Genomic DNA, 18896 nt, shown 5'->3' on the forward strand with positions numbered 1-18896 from the left:
CAGTTCACCTTGACTTACTGGTCTCTTCAGGCACACCATGAATGTTTTATCACCAGTTATGTGGGGAAAGTGCAAGCAGAAGGTGACAGGTTTAAGACAGCCTCCATTCTCCTGAGCCAAAGAATTATGGAGCAAAAATAATTTCAACTCATCAGTCTGCATGTGGCAGGAAGAACAGAGCACTCCCTGTCCTGTTCCATCCTGGGTCACTCCTGCAGAACCACCATTTAGCACCAGGGGGCCTTCACCAAAGGCAAAGAATGAGAGTTCCTCTTTTAATTTTTAATTCTCACCACTCTCTTCTTTATTTAAGAGACACTTAAGAGGCTCCTAGCCTAAGCAGTGCTCAACAAACAGTAATACTGAATTAAGTAAAGATGAATCACTTAGTTCATTTGGTACTAAAATGTGGGCTGATGGAGGGAGGTCTGTCATCACCTTGTTTTTCCCTGGGGAACCAGAGTGGTGGGGGAAAGGAATGAGAGAGATCAAGCCCAAGGACCCTCCCCACACTTCCAACAAATCAGACATTCCTGGTTTGGCTCCTGGAAGAGACAACCAAGCTAAAGTGATAGAAATAAAATTATTTTAAAAAGCACATTTGTTTAGAAGGACCAAAAACATTCAACCAAGATACATGAACAAAAACAGTCACTGAAATACTTTTGAATACCGGCTTCTTCATCTCTCAAGCCAGTGTTTTAAACAATTGTCATGGAGCAGAGGATTGACTGGTCATGGTTTGGCCTGTTTGCTCACACCAATATTAGCCACCATGATATTTTCAGGGCAATAGTTCATAATTCTTTATTATCTCAGGACTCCAAACAAGCCTTCAAATGGAGCATCCTCAGGAAAATTTCTCCAGTTTTCCTGCATTGTTCATTAAATATGACTAAAGTATTTCTTGCTGCGCCATGGTGTCAACATACTGCCAGGTCAAGGTGCCCACAAGCAGCCATGGTATCAGCTTCAGGTCCAATTTGTTCTCACCCTCTTTGGTATCACAGCATCACTCCTATAGCCAAAACTACCATTTTGATGAACTATTAGAGTGCAGACATCTCTACAAGAAGCAAAAAATGCCTTCTGTGAAAGCACTGGAAAAAGCTGGACTTTTTTATAGCATTTTCCAATAACTATTTCCAACATCCAAAGGGGATATAGTGTCTTTCTTCACCCTCTGGGGATGCCCTCAGAAACCCTCTATTCTAGGTATTGTCATCCAATATCCCATGGATCTATTTGCTAACAATGGGGTCCAACCCCCTGGAATACGGAATACAGAATCTCCAGTAATCAACACAGTTTATGTCACAACGCAGGCACTCAACAAATGTTTGACAGATTAATCAGTTCACTAATCACTTACTTTCTGAATAAATACATTTGCAGGTTGCACAGTTTATAAAGAATTTTTCTACTCACTGTCATGCTTGACTACAACAACATCTATGAAGTCCCCCTAAGGTGGGGTCACAATTACCCAATCTACAGATGGGGATGTGGATGCTGAAAGAAACCAAGTGACTTATGTCACACAAGGGTTGGAGACAGGATATAGTGAACATCCTTATCAACTGTCCCTCATTAGACTCTCTTATCTCAGATAGGGCTCTACTGCATTAGATAAGAGGATTGTTTGCATAATTAGAAATAATCAGTTTTTGAGGCTCCTTGATTCCTAGACCATTGTTTCATGCATATTCCTCTTTGATTTTATTTATGTTTGTCTATATATTTGAGTTTTTAGTGACACACACCAAATAAATATGCTCTATATTATGGGTAAAGAGTTTATCCAGTACTGTACTGGAAAAAATGGGCTCTCTGGGAAGGCAATATTCTTCCTGAACACCAATTGAAAGTGTTCAGGCAGTAAGTGATATGCTCATAATAAGTACACTTCCACCAGGGAATGTACTACATTTAAATTACCTTTCTGTGACAGGTACTTCACAAATGCAGGCAGCATTTACACTGGTGTGGCCAGAATGTGAAAAATGTTGATAGGTGTGTGCTGGCAGGAGAGGAAACACTGTTACAACAAAAGGACATTAAATCCTGGCATGTGTGCTAAAAGCAAAACCATCCAAAGCACTCTTCTTCCCCGACCCTGCCATTCCCTTCCCTCTGAAGAGAAAGTAATATGATTTATCCACTCTACAGAAATCAAAATAAACATGATAGGCAGATCTCATCATTGGGACAGTCTGGCAGCATTTCAGAGCACCTAAGCACTGTTGTGATTGCTTCAAGAGGGAGCAAAATCATTTAGTACACAGGTAGAGATGTCTTTGACTATGAACCTTATTCCTTGAAGACTCTCAATCCATGAGTTATAATTGACCTAAGAATTTTAGACTGCAGTTCTCACGCCCCACCTTCAGTCCCAGTCAGAGGAAAGTTTTCGCTGGCGAAAGGGAGAGCTGCGAACATGGCAGCACCTCAGTGGTTCTGGTGCGGCTCTGCAACCATGGCGGTGGCACTGCTGCTCATTTACGAGGTTCCTTTGGCTTCTGCCCAAAGAAAGACGGAGATGGTGTTATCTGAAAAGGTTAGTCAGCTGATGGAATGGACCAATAAAAGGCCTGTAATAAGAATGAATGGAGACAAGTTTCGTCGTCTTGTTAAAGCTCCACCAAGAAATTACTCCATTATTGTCATGTTCACTGCTCTCCAACTTCATAGACAGTGTGTTGTTTGCAAACAAGCTGATGAAGAATTCCAGATCCTGGCAAACTCTTGGCGATATTCCAGTGCATTTACCAACAGAATATTTTTTGCCATGGTAGATTTTGATGAAGGTTCTGATGTATTTCAAATGCTAAACATGAATTCGGCTCCAACTTTCATCAACTTTCCTGCAAAAGGGAAACCCAAACGGGGCGATACATATGAGTTGCAGGTGCATGGTTTTTCAGCTGAGCAGATTGCCTGGAGGATTGCAGACAGAACTGATGTCAATACTAGAGTAATTGACCCCCAAAATATGCTGGTCCCCTTATGTTGGGATTACTTTTGGCTGTTATTGGTGGACTTGTATATCTTCGAAGAAGCAATATGGAATTTCTCTTTAATAAAACTGGATGGGCTTTTGCAGCTTTGTGTTTTGTGCTTGTTATGACATCTGGTCAAATGTGGAACCATATAAGAGGACCATGATATGCTCATAAGAATCCTCACACAGGACATGTGAATTATGTCCATGGAAGCAGCCAAGCCCAGTTTGTGGCTGAAACACACATCGTTCTTCTGTTCAATGGTGGGATTACCTTAGGGATGGTGCTTTTATGTGAAGCTGCTACTTCTGACATGGATATTGGAAAGGGAAAGATAATGTACGTAGCTGGTATTGCATTGGTTGTATTATTCTTCAGTTGGATGCTGTCAATTTTCAGATCTAAATATCATGGGTATCCATACAGCTTTCTGATGAGTTAAAAGGGATTCAGAGATATGTAGACACTGGAATAATAGAAACTAAAAATGAGAAATATGTGTGTTTGAAAAGAAGAATACAACTTGAGCATTTTGTATTACCTCTTTTTTTTCCAAGTGATTTAAATAGTTAATCATTTAACCAAAGATGTGTAGTGCCTTAACAAGAAATTTCCTGTCAAAATAATGAAGTATTTGGAAATTATTCTCCTTTTAACTTTGTCTTCCTAGTGTACTTTATGGAACATTTAATTTAGTAGAATTAAGTATATCATTAAAAGTTTTTTTTTAAACTACTACTTTGTTTTAATTAGAGCAAAGCTGAAAATTGCTTTAGCTAGCTTTTTGTCATTTGATTCTATATTGTCTTATCCCAAGGCGGGAAAAGAAAGTCCTGACCAGATGTTCTGGCATATGCCTATTATGGATAATTACATCATCAGGAATCTGTTTTTAGCTCTTCCATCTTTGCAGGGATGTGTATACTTTATCTATATTTCCTTTGGGGTGGAGAAATCACATATGGTGTGTGATCTTCTGAAAACAAAGCACCATTCTTCAGAGTTTGTATCTAGACTTCAGCAAGACTGTTCAGCCCTCCTCCTGTGTCTTTCTTACTGAAATACAGTTCTATCCATGCTTCCTGATAACTGCAAATGTCACAAAGTACCTCTGAATACAGGATTATGATTTTTGCATGAGTGTGGTGTTAGCTGCCTTGCATTTGGAAAGATTTTTGATTCATTTCATGTTCTTAATTTTCTTTTATTTAAGATCATCCACACCTAATAAATACATATATAGCTTAGCGTGAAAATCAGTAACTCATAGAATGATCTAAAATGTTTCTGAAAATTTAGAGTCTCACTTCTTTGATTTTTACCTAAGAGAAAAATAGATTCGGTTCTGTTTAGGAAAAGGATTCCCTTAGAATGGGAAAAGAAAGAAAATCATGAAATACTGAGTTTTTGTCTCTGTACAAACTGGTTTTTGAAGGTTCTTCTTTTTTTGCTATTATTTTAGCCTTTATTTTCTTTCTCCAAGTGGAGAAACAAAGTAAGAATTTAAAGAGGTTTTGTGGCCGGCGACATGGCTCAATAGGCTAATCCTCCGACTTGCAGCACTGGCACACTGGGTTCTAGCCCTGGTCAGGGTGCTGGATTCTGTCCCAGTTGTCCCTCTTCCAGGCCAGCTCTCTGCTGTGGCCCGGGAGTGCAGTGGAGGATGGCCCAAGTCCTTGGGCCCTGCACCCCATGGGAGACCAGGAGAAGCACCTGGCTCCTGCTAACGGATCAGCACAGTGTGCTGGCCGCAGCGTGCCGGCCACAGCAGCCATTGGAGGGTGAACCAACGGCAAAGGAAGACCTTTCTCTCTGTCTCTCTCACTGTCCACTCTGCCTGTCAAAATAAAATAAAATAAAGAGGTTTTGTTTTAGTTTTGCCTTTCTGTCTGTGGAAATAACCATATTTGCTAACCAGATTTCTGTGAAGAATGTTTTTATGGTTATTACGACATCTAACTATAACTTTCCCATAGTTATGAAATGTATAAATTAAAAAAAAAAAAGAATTTTAGACTGCAGTCTTCCAATAACGTTAATAGTTCCTTAGGGTATATTTTGGTTACAATGTTAACACTGGCTGATACACTCAGCCCACTGATGCAAACCCCATCTGCCTTTGGCTCATGGGGAAAAAGTATAATTGATGGGACAGAAGTGCCTCAAAGGCAAATTGAGGTCATCCTCTGTCAGAAAAAACAATGGCAATTTGAGCTGGGGCAATCAGATTCCACAATGTTGTCAAAGATAAGCAACCCTGTTTATTTATTACCAACTTGGCAGAAACCATTAAAGCATGTGTACAAAGTACTTTTTTTAAAGATAGATTTATTTATGTATTTATTTGAAAGAGTTACAGAGAGGCAGAGGCAGAGAGAGAGAAGTCTTCTATCCACTGGTTCACTCCCCAAATGACTGCAACAGCCAGCACTATGCTGATCTGAAGCCAGGAGCTTCCTCCAGGTCTCCCATGTGGGAGCAGGGGCCCATGGACCTGGGCCATTATCTACTGTTTTCCCAGGCCACAGCTTCATTGAAAATGGAGGAGCCGGGACTTGAACTGGTGCCCATATGGGATGCCAGCACAGCAGGTGGTGGCTTTACCCACTAGGCCACAGTGCTGGCACTGCAAAGTGCTTTTCATCTCACAGCTGAAAATCCAGACAGTAGTGTATCAAATGATTCATGATGCATTAATTCCAGGTTTGTTTGTTTGTTTGTTTTGACAGGCAGAGTGGACAGTGAGAGAGAGAGAGACAGAGAGAAAGGTCTTCCTTTGCCGTTGGTTCACCCTCCAATGGCCGCCGCGGCCAGCACACCGCGGTGATCCAAAGGCAGGAGCCAGGTGCTTCTCCTGGTCTCCCATGGGGTGTAGGGCCCAAGCACTTGGGCCATCCTCCACTGCACTCCCTGGCCACAGCAGAGAGCTGGCCTGGAAGAGGGACAACTGGGACAAAAATCCGGCGCCCAGACTGGGACTAGAACCTGGTGTGCCAGTGCCGCTAGGTGGAGGATTAGCCTGTTGAGCCACGGCGCCAGCCTAATTCCAGGTTTTAACACACCAGACTTCATATAAAGGAGCTATGGTCTTCCTAGGAATCTAAAACAGAGCAGCTGTAATTTAGCTCTCTGAAGACTGGAGATCAATGTTGAAAGTAACCCAATAGATACTGTTTGTAGCTATAGGGATCCTGAGAATGAAGGAAGCACAACATGCAATTTAAATGATGTTTAAATGAAAAAGCAGGGGCTGGTGCTGTGGCTCACTTGGTTAATTCTCCACCTGTGGCACCGGCATCCCATATGGGCACCAGGTTCTAGTCCCGGTTGCTCCTCTTCCAGTACAGCTCTCTGCTGTGGCCTGGGAAGGCAGTGGAGGATGGCCCAAGTGCTTGGGCCCCTGCGCCCACATGGGAACCCAGGAGGAAGCACCTGGCTCCTGGCTTTGGATCAGTGTAGCTCCGGCTATAATGGCCATTTGGGAAGTAAACCAGTGGAAGGAAGATTTCTCTCTCTCTCTCTCTCTCTAACTCTGTCAAATAAAATATATAAATAAATGAAAAAGCTGACACTCCAGTACAGTCACTCTGGGCTCAATTTTCCAGAAGAAAAATGAGGAGATGCACGGAATCAGTGTTGCAGGCTTGCCTGGAAGATTGCTTTCTTGCAGCAAGAAGAAAAACACAAAGAAAATATGGAGCTCAAAATTCCCTGTGGAGTGAGAACAATGCCTGAGTCTGCCTTGCACATCTGAAAATCATTTCTGTTGTATTAGAATACTCTGCTCTAAAGAGACAGGATGGCACTTCACAAAGTCAGGGAAGCTGAAGGGGGCACTATAGGAAAATATTGCTTCAGGGACAGAAATGCAAGCCCTAATTTAGGATAGAGGGCGGGAATGAAGTCTTCCCATTTATGGAGAAATAGCTAGGGTTTGGGCACTACCAATATTTGGATAATTTCTTTTTTTTAAAAAAGATATATTTATTTACTTCAAAGTCAGAGTTACAGGGAGGGGTGAGGCAGAGAAAGAGAGGTCTTCCATCCCCTGGTTCACTCCCCAATTGGCCGTAGTGGCCGGAGCTGCACCTATCCAAAGCCAGGAGCCAGGAGCTTCTTCCAGGTCTCGCATGTGGATGCAGGGGCTGAAGGACTTGAGCCATCTTGTACTGCTTTCCCAGGCCATAGCAGAGAGCTGGATGGGAAGAGGAGCAGCATCCTTTAAAAGCAGCAGCTTTACCCACTACACCACAGCACCAGCCCCATATTTGGATAATTTTCAAGCAGGCAGAGACCAATACATAAACTGAAACAAGGGTGTAAGAAAATGAGGTTCAGGAGATTCCCAGTGGAATCCCTTCATTTTACAGAAAGATATTAATAAATCAAATTACAGCTCAAATTTTACTATTACTTCTCTACACTTTCTTTTTTAAAAAATTTATTTAATGAATATAGATTTCCAAAGTAAAGCTTATGGACTACATTGGCTTCCCCCACCCCCCCGATGACTTCCCTCCCACCCGCAACACTCCCCTTTCCCACTCTCTCTCCCGTTCCATTCATATCAAGATTCATTTTCAATTTTCTATATATACAGAAGATCAGTTTAGTATATATTAAGTAAAGATTTCAACCATTTGCACCCACACAGAAACACAAAGTGAAATATACTGCTTGAGTACTCGTTATAGCATTAAATCTCAATGTACAGCACATTAAGGACAGAGATCCTACATGAGGAGTAAGTGCACAGTGACTCCTGTTGTTGACTTTACAAATTGACACTCCTCTTTATGGTATCAGTAATCTCCCTATGCTCCAGTCATGAGTTTCCAAGGCTTTGGAAGCCTTTTGAGTTCTCCAACTCTTATCTTGTTTAGACAAGGTCATAGTCAAAGTGGAGGTTCTCTCCTTCCTTCAGAGAAAGGTACCTCCTTCTTTGAAGACCTGTTCTTTCCACTGGGATCTCACTCACAGAGATCTTTCATTTAGGTCTTTTTTTTTTGCCAGAGTGTCTTGGCTTTCCATGCCTGAAATACTCTCATGGGCTTTTCAGCCAGATCCGAATGCCTTGAAGGCTGATTCTGAGGCCAGAGTGCTGTTTAGGACATCTGCCATTCTATGGGTCTGCTGTGTATCTCACTTCCCATGTTGGATCACTCTCCCCTTTATTTATTCTATCAGTTAGTATTAGCAGGTACTAGACTTGTTTATGTGATCCCTTTGACTCTTAGTCCTTTCATTATGATCAATTGTGAACTGAAATTGATCAGTTGGACTAGTGAGATGGCATTGGTACATGCCACCTTGATGAGATTGAATTGGAATCCCATGGTATGATTCTAACTCTACCATTTGGGGCAAGTAAGCTTGAGCATGACCCAAATTGTACAACTCTTCCCTCTCTTATTCCCACTCTAATGTTTAACAGGGATCACATTTCAGTTAAGTTTCAACACTTAAGAATAACTATGTATTAATTACAGAATTAAACCAGTCATATTAAGTGGAACAGACAAAAAAATACTAAGAGGGATAACGTATTAAGTTGTTCATTAACAGTCAGGGCTATGCTGATCAAGTCACCGTTTCCCATAGTGTCCATTTCACTTCAACAGGTTTCCTTTTTGGTGTTCAGTCAGTTGTCACCGATCAGGGAGAACATATGGTATTTGTCCCTTTGGGACTGGCTTACTTCACTCAGCATGATGTGTTCCAGATTCCTCCATTTTGTTGCAAATGACTGGATTTCATTGTTTCTTATTGCGGGATAGTATTCTAAAGAGTACATATCCCATAATTTCTTTATCCAGTCTACCGTTGATGGGCATGTAGGTTGGTTCCAGGTCTTGGCTATTGTGAATTGTGCTGCAATAAACATTAGGGTGCAGACCGCTTTTTTGTTTGCCAATTTAAATTCCTTTGGGTAAATTCCAAGGAGTGGGATGGCTGGGTCGAACAGTAGGGTTTTCTTCAGGTTTCTGAGGAATCTCCAGACTGACTTCCATAGTGGCTTGATCAGTTTGCATTCCCACCAACAGTAAGTTAGTGTCCCTTTTTCCCCACATCCTCGTCAGCATCTGTTGTTGGTAGATTTCTGCATGTGAGCCATTCTCACCGGGGTGAGGTGAAACCTCATTGTGGTTTTGATTTGCATTTCCCTGATTGCTAGTGACCTTGAACATTTTTTCATGTGCCTGTTGGCCATTTGGATTTCCTCTTTTGAAAAATGTCTGTTGAGGTCCTTGGCTCATCTCTTAAGTGGGTTGTTGGTTTTGATGTTGTGGAGTTTCTTGATCTCTTTGTAGATTCTGGTTATCAACCCTTTAGATGTTGCATAGCTTGCAAATATTTTTTCCCATTCTGTCGGTTGTCTCTTCACTCTCCTGACTGTTCCTTTTGCAGTACAGAAACTTCTCAATTTGATGCAATCCCAATAGTTGATTTTGGCTTTGACTGCCTGTGCCTCCCGGGTCTTTTCCAGAAACTCTTTGCCTGTGTCAATATATTAAAGGGTTTCTCCAATGTTCTCTAATAACTTGATGGTGTCAGATCATAGATTAAGGTCTTTAATCCATGTTGAGCGAATTTTTGTGTAAGCTGTAAGGTAGGGGTCTTGCTTCATGCTTCTGCACATGGAAATCCAGTTTTCCCAGCACTATTTATTGAATAGACTGTCCTTACTCCAGGAATTGGTTTTAGATCCTTGATCAAATATAAGTAGGCTGTAGATGTTTGGGTTGATTTCTGGTGTTTCAATTCTGTTCCATTGGTCTATCCATCTGTTTCTGTACCAGTACCATGCTGTTTTCATTGCAACTTCCCTGTAGTATGTCCTGAAATCTGGTATTGTGATGCCTCCAGCTTTGTTTTTGTTGTACAAGATTGCTTTAGCTATTCGAGGTCTCTTGTGTCTCCATATGCATTTCAGCATCATTTTTTCTAGATCTGAGAAGAATGTCTTTGGTATCCTGATTGGAAATGCATTGAATCTATAAATTGCTTTTGGGAGAATGGACATTTTGATGATGTTGATTCTTCCAATCCATGAGCATGGAAGATTTTTCCATTTCTTGGTATCCTCTTCTATTTCTTTCTTTAAGATTTTGTGATTCTCATCGTAGAGATCTTTAACATCCTTGGTTATGTTTATTCCAAGGTATTTGATTGTTTTTGTAGCTATTGTGAATGGGATAGATCTTAGCAGTTCTTTCTCAGCCGTGGCATTGCTTGTGTATACAAAGGCTGTTGATTTTTGTGCATTGATTTTATATCCTGCCACTTTGCCAAACTCCTCTATGAGTTCCAATAGTCTCTTAGTAGAGTTCTTTGGATCCTCTAAGTAAAGAATCATATTGTCTGCAAAGAGGGATAGTTTGACTTCTTGCTTCTCAATTTGTATTCCTTTAACTTCTTTTTCTTGTCTGATGGCTCTGGCTAAAACTTCCAGAACTATGTTAAATAGCAGTGGTGAGAGTGGGCATCCCTGTCTGGTGCCAGATCTCAGTGGAAATGCTTCCAACTTTTCCCCATTCAATAGGATGCTGGCCGTGGGTTTTTCATAATTACAACGTGTCATGGTAGGATTTCTTTTGGTCATGTTTATTGGGGGTTCTATGAGCTTCCTGTACTAGGATGTTTCTGTCCTTCTCCAAACCTGGAAAGTTCTCTGCTAGTATCTCACTAAAAGGGCCTTCTAATCCTTTCTCTCTCTCCATGCCTTCAGGAACTCCTAGAACTCGAATGTTGGTTTTTTTAATAGTATCCTGTGGATTCCCAATATTTTTTACATTTCTGATTTCCTCTTCTTTTCTTTGGTTTGACTGTATGTTTTCCTGTGCTCTGTCTTCTAAGTCTGATATTCTCTCTTCTGCTTCACCCATTCTGTTTTTAAGGCTCTCTAATGTGTTTGTCATTTGATCTATTGAGCTCTTCATTTCATTTTGATTTCTCTTCACTATCACACTTTCCTGTTCTACTAGTTTCTGTGTTTCATTTTGATTCTTCCTTAAAATTTCATTTTCATGAGAGAGATTTTCAATCTTGTCCAATAAAGATTTCTGTAGTTCAAGGATTTGCTTTTGAAAACTTCTAAATGTTCTTATCATAAATTTTTTGAAATCCGTATCTTGCATTTCTTCTATCTCATCATCTTCATAATCTTGGCTTGGGGTGTTTTGTTTATTTGGAGGCACCATAGTGTCATCATTGATCTTGTTCCCTCGATTTTTGTGTTTGTTGCTTGGCATACTTAATTCTTCTTCCCTCACTGTGCATTTTTTTTTATACTGTGTCTGTGTTAAGTGGACTGCCTGCTGTTGGAGGAGCCTTGGAGGCTTGAGATGGGTGTGGCCTGAGAGCTCTGCTTGGTTCTTCCGGGTTATGGGTGTGCAAAAGTGACACTCTCAGGTTATGCGTGGTAAATCTCTCTTTTATTTATTTATTTTATTTTTTATTCAGGAGGTAAGTAATACTGCACGGCTGTGCAGAATTGATTGTATTTAGCTTCCAATCTCTGGCTTCTACCCAAAGAGTCTGTGCAGGCTCTGTTTCTCCTCTGGACTCCCACTGGGTTGCCTAGGCTACTGAATTGTAGCAACTTAGTTCCTTAGCTCTCCCCTGTTGTTATGTGTATCCAGAGTGTGGCCTGCTCTTTGTCTCTTGCTCACCTTTGCAAGGTTGGCGGAGAGAGAAACTAGAGAGAAACTCGTCTGTACCAGTAGCCCCCCACCTTTTTTTCCTTCTCTCCTGTAGTCAGTCTGGTGAACTTTCCTGCTCCTCTCTAGATTCTGACCACCGTTTCTCCACCAATGTCTCAGGTTTCTGAGCTCACCTCCCCTTCCAGTGCCGATGTTTGGAGCCCTGGGCATCCCTGTTCTCCCCGCTGGCTTCTGTGTGACATCCACTCCCCTTCCTGCACTGGTGCGCAGACCCTGTGGCTCCCGTGGCTCGGCTTCCACGCGGTGGGTGACCTTGTTCTCCCAGTAGGTCCTCCGAGTCACAGCCACTAGATCCAGAAGAGTTTCCTCTGCAATTTTTTCCTGATCCTTTTTCTGAGGCTATCGTAACTCCACTTTTATTAAACTAAATTTTCCCGGACTATCAGTGCATGCCCTCACTATTCCGCCATCTTGGCTCTGCCTCTTCTCTATACTTTCAAGAAAAAAATTATTTACACTTGCAGAGGACTACATTAACTTGGGGTTGTACATAGGGAGATGGATTTCCATCTGCCAAGGAATTACACCTGTGAAAAGACTAAGTCCTGCATCTGAAAAAAAAAAAAGCATACTTTCAGACTTTGTAAGGTGAGACCTGATAAAATTCAAATCAGAAAGGAGGGACTGGATCAGGAGAGGCAAATAACCAAGCCTGACCTCATATGCAAAGATAGGAATTAAGAGGAGATGCCTTAGCAAAGCAAATATGATGAATAGTGAGCAAAGAGAAGTGGAAGCAGAGCATCATAGTGAGAAAATGACCAGTAATAAAAAGGAAGAACACTGTGATCACTTTGGGTGATGTGAGATATTTTCGGGTATAAGAGAATTTCTATTTCTAGGCAGCTTATCAAAAATATCATAAAAGAGTCTCAAATTTAATTGAGTGATGGTTTGTGGGTTATTTGTGGCTCCCTGAAAGGTAGTGAGACCTCCCCTATATAGTAATATCTGAGAAGTACCTGGATCAGAATCAGGTGGATCTTGTGATGCACCAAGTACGCACAGGAGTCTGCACTTAACACAGCTCCTAAGGTATTTATTCTTTGCTTGTTTGGGAGCAACTATGCTTGAGCAGGTGGTGGAGAAATAATTTACCAATGCCTACCAAAGGGGCGCGCTCAAGGAAACATCAGATATTTTATCATTCATTTAACTTCTAATTGGATCTCTGCAGATGGTTTCATGACAAGAACACTGCATTAAGAATTGGCCACCTTTGAATTTGGACCTGAAGACATATCAGATTGTTCAGGAGAACCAGATTCTCAGACTCTTTTACCTGTCTCACCACATAGAGGAGCAAGGCCATCATCAGTGAACCATAGAAAGGAATGCAGTGATAGGAAAATATGGTGAGTCTTATCACAATTGAGACACTAAAGAAAAAGGCACTTGACCAAGGAAGAGGACTGAGTAAAACCAGTATCTGAAAGCTTCATTAAATCTTCATTAAGGGGCTGGCACTGTGGCATAGTGGGTAAAGCTGCCACCTACAGTGCTGGCATCCCCTATGGGTGCCAGTTTTAGTCCTGGCTGCTCCAATTCTTATACAGCTCTCTGTTATGGCCTGGGAAATCAGTAGAGGATGGCCCAAGTCCTTGGGCCCTGCACCCCTTGAAGCTACAAAAGAGGCTCCTGGCTTTGGATTGGCACAGCTCTGGCCATTGCAGCCAATTGGGGGAGTGAAACAGTGAATGGAAGAGCTCTCTCTCTCTCTCTCTCTGTTCCTTTCTCTCTCTCTCTCTCTAACTCTGACTTTCAAATAAATAAATAAATCTTTTTTAAAAATCACCATTAAAAGGCAAGTGTCCTCAGTTCTGTTCATTGGCCTCTGCAAACACCATCCAGAAATGGAATTTACAAAGTTGAGCAAAAGAAACAGTAATCCCCACCCCACCCCCCAAACTCATGGAAAGATGGAATAGAATCAAATGAAAAAAAGAGGAGTCTGTGAACATTAGTAATTACCAACTAGTCAGAGAATTCAGCAAGTGCCCAGCCCTCTGCTTTTTCCTGATTGTCTCTTGGACTCCTACACAGTAAGTTCCAGAAATAGTGGGTAAGTTGGAAAGAGATCATAACAAGTTTGCTCATAGCCTACTTTCAAAACTTCCCACTGGGCAACAGACAATATACTTGTTGATATAACCCCCAAAAGAGTCATTACAGGTATGGAGACCTTTAATTAAGCCAGGCTGATAACACAATATTTCTTCCTCATTTTCTTCAAGGTAGATTAATTAAGAATAACAATTTTGACCACTCTCCCTAAGTGTATTCCATATGCTTGGGCAGTAAGAAAAGAACATGTATTTGTTTAAAAAGACTTATTTGTTTATTTCAAAGTCAAAGTTGAGAGAGAAAGAGACAGAGAGAGAGAGAGAGAGATACTGATTTTTCCATCTACTGGTTCACTCCCCAAATGACTGCAACAGCAGCACTGGGCCAGCCTGAAGCCAGGAAGTTTTTCCAGATCTCCCATATGGGTGATAAGGGCCAAATACTTGGGCCAATTTTTGCTGCTTTTCCGAGACCATTAGCAGGGATCTGGGTAGGAAATTGAGCAACTGGAACTTGGACCTTTGCCCATCAGGTATGCTACCAAAACGGGTGGAAGCTTAATCTGCTATATACCACAATGCCAGCCCCAGAAAACAACTATTCAATATTCTTCCATGTGACCCTTAACCTCATTTTCCATCTAAGTTGAAGGAAATTTATAATTTTTCAGCAGAGATTGATGAGCTCTATATGGTATCTCTGAGCTACAGATTTTAACATAAGAAAATTAGATCTTTATGGAGTTGGAATCTACAACTTCCACCTTTTAATTTCTAAGTCACCCAACCTAAATTTTAATATTCTACAAAAAATATTAAACAGTACCTAAACACAAAGTTGTAGGCTCAAAAATGCCTAAAACTCCGGTTATTGTGGAAAACACAAATCTTTCATCTATCCAGGAAATGTCCCAAACCTTGTGATTAGAGGAAGAAAACAGAAGATGCAAGGTGGCTGAATAGGAAAAAGCTGTGCTGATTTAGACCATGGGAATAAAAAGGGAGGAACTGCGTTCCCAGGGGACAGTTACAAAGAAGTTTGCTCTGGAAATTCTACAGAAAGAAGAGAGACCCCATGGAGCAGCAGAGGTGGTACAATCACACAACAGGGAGCAGGACATTGCCAATGACTCCTACAGCCAGTGGGCTGGGGAGCAGGGACACCATTTCTAAAAGCAAGGTGAGAGGAACTGTGGCAGTCCATATCACTGATAATACTGCCTTAGAGAGAACCTCACAGACCCCACTGACCTGATTTTGGACTGGAGCACTAGTGGGAGGGAGGGGGGATGACAACCAAATCCCATGAAAGGGGAGCATATTGCTTTCCTTACATCACCCCACAAGGTGTCCAGTAACTATCAGGGAAGTGGTGCCATCTTAATAAAGTGAATAGAGACTGTTGAAGCCCATATGTACCTGCTGGATTTTATAGGAAGAATAAATTTGTGGTCCCCACTGAATTTCATTGTGGCCTGGAGGGATGCTGTGGGTGGGGCACCCACTTAAGATTGTAAAATGCTCCCGTCCCCTCATTCTATCAAGGTGCCTGGACTCAATGTGCCAAGGCACAGCACCAATCAAATTCTATTAGGCATGTGGCTAGCTTTAGGAATACTGTGGCTCTCTCCATGGATGGGAGAGGCTCATAGGGCTGAGAGTGGATCCCCTGCTCTCTGCAGCTGTGGGAGTCATGCACCCTGTGACTGTGATAACACCAGCCAACATGATCACAACTCTCTCCCTCCTGACAGTACAGGAAATCCACCAACCCTAATTTGGGAGACACTCTGAGCTCTTGTCCCATCCTCAAGCACTGGCTGAAACCCCATGGCCCCACCCAGCACACACTTTGTATATGTGAAGGAGCAGACACTCCACTAAATCAAGAGGCATATTTAAAAGATAAAAGCCTTAAGAGGAGGAAACCAACAAGTGTTTCCACAAATGCCTAAAAATAAATGTTGAAATACAAGAAGCATGAACAAGGGAGACAACATGACACATACAACGTTTCACTATTAGAATGTGAAAATGAAGAGGGTGATGAATTGCCTCAAAAGGAATTCATAAGATCACAAGATTACTTAGAACACAGAGAATCAAATATTTTAGTTAAATCCATACATGACATGGTGACCAATTATGGTATCATATAGAGATACTGAAGAGAAATCAAACTGAAAATACTAGAAATGAATAATTTGATATGTCAAACAAAAAATATAGTGGAAAGCCTTAAAAACTTGTTGAGGCACTAGGATGAAAATCTGAGCTTGATGACAAAGCCTTATAAATAGCTCAGAAAAAAATAGAAAAAATTTAGAAAAACTGAAAATAATGTCTGAAACTTGTGGGAGGCTATCAATCAACCAAACATATGTCTGAGGAGTTGCTGAAGGTGTGGAATGAGAGAATTGATTAGAAGGCCTATTCAGTAAAAATAATAGCAGAAAAATCCCCTAAATTGGAGAAAGATGGGGACATCCAAGTATAGGAAGCACAAAGAACTCCTGAAAGCAATTATCAGAAAATACTGTAACACAATGTAAATTTTCAAAAGTAAAACATGAGGAAAATGTCCTAAAGTGTGCAAAAGAAAAACACTAGATTACCTTGAAAGGATCTACAATTTGATTGACAGCTGATTTCTCCTCAGAAAATCTATAGCCTAGGAGATCATGGAGAGATAGTCCAAGTACTTTAAAAAAAAAAAAAAACCTGTCAACTGCCAACTGCCAATCTAGAATACTGTACACTGCAAAGCTCTCATTTATGAATGAAGGTGAAGTAAAGACCTTTCAAAGCAAACAGAGTTTGTCAGCAAACAGCTTCACAAATGATACTTAAGGATGTGCTACATACAGAAACAGAGAAAGCCACATCAAGAAAGAATGTAAAGGCAGAAAATCTAGTAAAAGTATAATAGAAATCCAAATCAAATAATAGGAATATTTATGGGAAATGGCAAGAACAAACTGATACTTATTGATAATAATCTTGAATGTAAATGGCCTAAATTCTAAAATTAAATACACAGCCTGATTGAATCAATTTTAGAAAGGACCCATCTATTGGCTCTGCACAAAAAAACAAATCTCATCAACAAAGATATACACAGACTGAAAGTGAAATGATGGAAAAAGTTATTCCACACTAAAAAGCCAAAGAAAAGGAGTAGCCATCTTAATACAGACAAGGTTAACACAAAAAGTGTTATAAGAGACAAAGGATGGCATTATGCAATGATTAAGGAATCAATTCAACAGGAAGATGTGAATATAGTGAAGATATGTGCACCCAATGCTAGGGCACTGGATATTTAAAATAAATGTTAATGTACATAAAGGGAGACATAGTCTCCAAAACAATAATAATGATGGACTTCAACACCCTACTTTCATGAGTGGACAAACCAACTAGACAAAAAAATCAACAGAGAAACAACAGAGCTATTCCACACTATGACCAAAAGGATCTAATTAATATCTACAGAACATTTCATCACATAGCTGCAGAACACATTCTTTTCATCAGTGCATGGAATTTTTCTAGGATATACCATGTGCTAGGCCATAAAGCAAGTCTCAACAAATTAAAAAAAAAAAGCTGAAATCATACTATGTGTCTTTTCTGAATTCAATGGAATGAACTTGGAAATTAACTCAAAAAATATACAAATGGAGACTGAAATCAAAAGAGACATCAAAAAATCCCTAGAAACAAAGCAAGGCATTTCAAAATATGGAGTACAGCAAAAGCAGTGTTAAGAGGAAAGTTTGTAGCAGTTAGTGCCTGCATCAAGAAATTGAAGACATATTGCATACAGCAATAGCTGCTTTGAAAGGCAGAGTTCAGGTGCAAGGGCACTGCATGATGAGAAGCTGTCCTATACCAACAGGGTATAAAAATGCCTCCAGAAAAGAGACAGTGAAGCTCTACTTCAAAATGAGTAAAAGTTATCACAGGAAGAAAGGGATGTAAATGTGTTCTTCCAAAGGGAACAGCATGAGTAAAAGCTCTAAGGTGGAATAACACATGGCATATCCATGGCATCATCCTACCTGATATTGCCAGCCAGACTTTAGAGATTGTTGGTGTGGGGAGCAATTCAGACTATACTGTTACTGGAATTAAGATTTATTCTATGCATCTGCTCTCCCACAATATGGCGCTGGGAGAGAAGTAAACAGCTTCTACCCAGCTGCCTCTCATCAACTTGACAAGCTGCAGGAGCTGCTCCTGATTGGAGGAGAGCGGCGTGCTCGGCGTGTGGGCAGCCGAGTTGGGATTGGCGGAGGAGGACTATAAAGGAGGAGAGAGACGGCATGCACCAGGAACATCTATGGGGAACATCTAGCTGAAGGAACACCTGTGCAGCCCCCCGACAGAGCCGGCCGGCGGTGTGCCGCTCCCCTGCGGAAGTGGGGAATGTGGCCAGGGGGAACTGCCCTTCCACGGAGGTGGAAGGGATAGTAGCCAACCCGGGAAGAACCAGCAGCAAACCCGGGGAGGGCCAAGCAGACGAAAGAACAGCGCAGGGTCCTGTGTTGCTCCTCCACGAAGAGGGGGAGCGACATAATGGTGCCGTGACTCGGATATGAAACTTAGGAGGGAAGAAATGACTCGGATAGGAAACCTAACTCGGATAGGAAACCTAGAACGGATAGCAAACTTAGGAGGGAAGAAACGGGAAGAACTGGGAAATTACCGGAGAGAGAGACTAGCAAACAGCCTAGGGAAAAGCCGGACGAAAAGGGTGCCGGAAGAAGCTATTGAAAGCCTAGGCATAGACTCGGATACGGACTACGGGGGGAAGCTGGGAGAAATCTCTAAGGTCGAAAGTGAAAGTGAAAGCTAGAACAAACAGACTCGGACGCGGACTGTGGGGAGAGGCCAGGAGAAATGAGGGAGGAATATCGTTGGAGGAAAGTTTGGGGAAACATACCGGGTAGAGAAAAATGTTAGGGAAATTGAAGCCGCGGGGGGCAGGCCAAGGCGGACACGAAAGCCACTTTGGGATTCTCAAGTTAGCCCGGGAATAGGGGGCGAAAAGTTGAAACCAGAAGCTGAAACGTGAGCCAGATTGGGATCCGTCTGATTAGCCC

General features: G+C 41.5%; 1 pseudogene; it reads left to right on the forward strand.

Annotated features, from left to right (window-relative positions):
• The first annotated feature begins 2400 nt into the window (after window positions 1–2400).
• On the forward strand, window positions 2401–3503 carry LOC149119510 (dolichyl-diphosphooligosaccharide--protein glycosyltransferase subunit MAGT1 pseudogene; annotated as a pseudogene).
• The last annotated feature ends 15393 nt before the right edge of the window (window positions 3504–18896 follow it).

The sequence above is a fragment of the Oryctolagus cuniculus genome, chromosome Y, assembly GCF_051225735.1.
Source record: "Oryctolagus cuniculus isolate XC-2025 breed Fujian yellow rabbit chromosome Y, ASM5122573v1, whole genome shotgun sequence".
Taxonomy (NCBI): Eukaryota; Metazoa; Chordata; class Mammalia; order Lagomorpha; family Leporidae; genus Oryctolagus; species Oryctolagus cuniculus.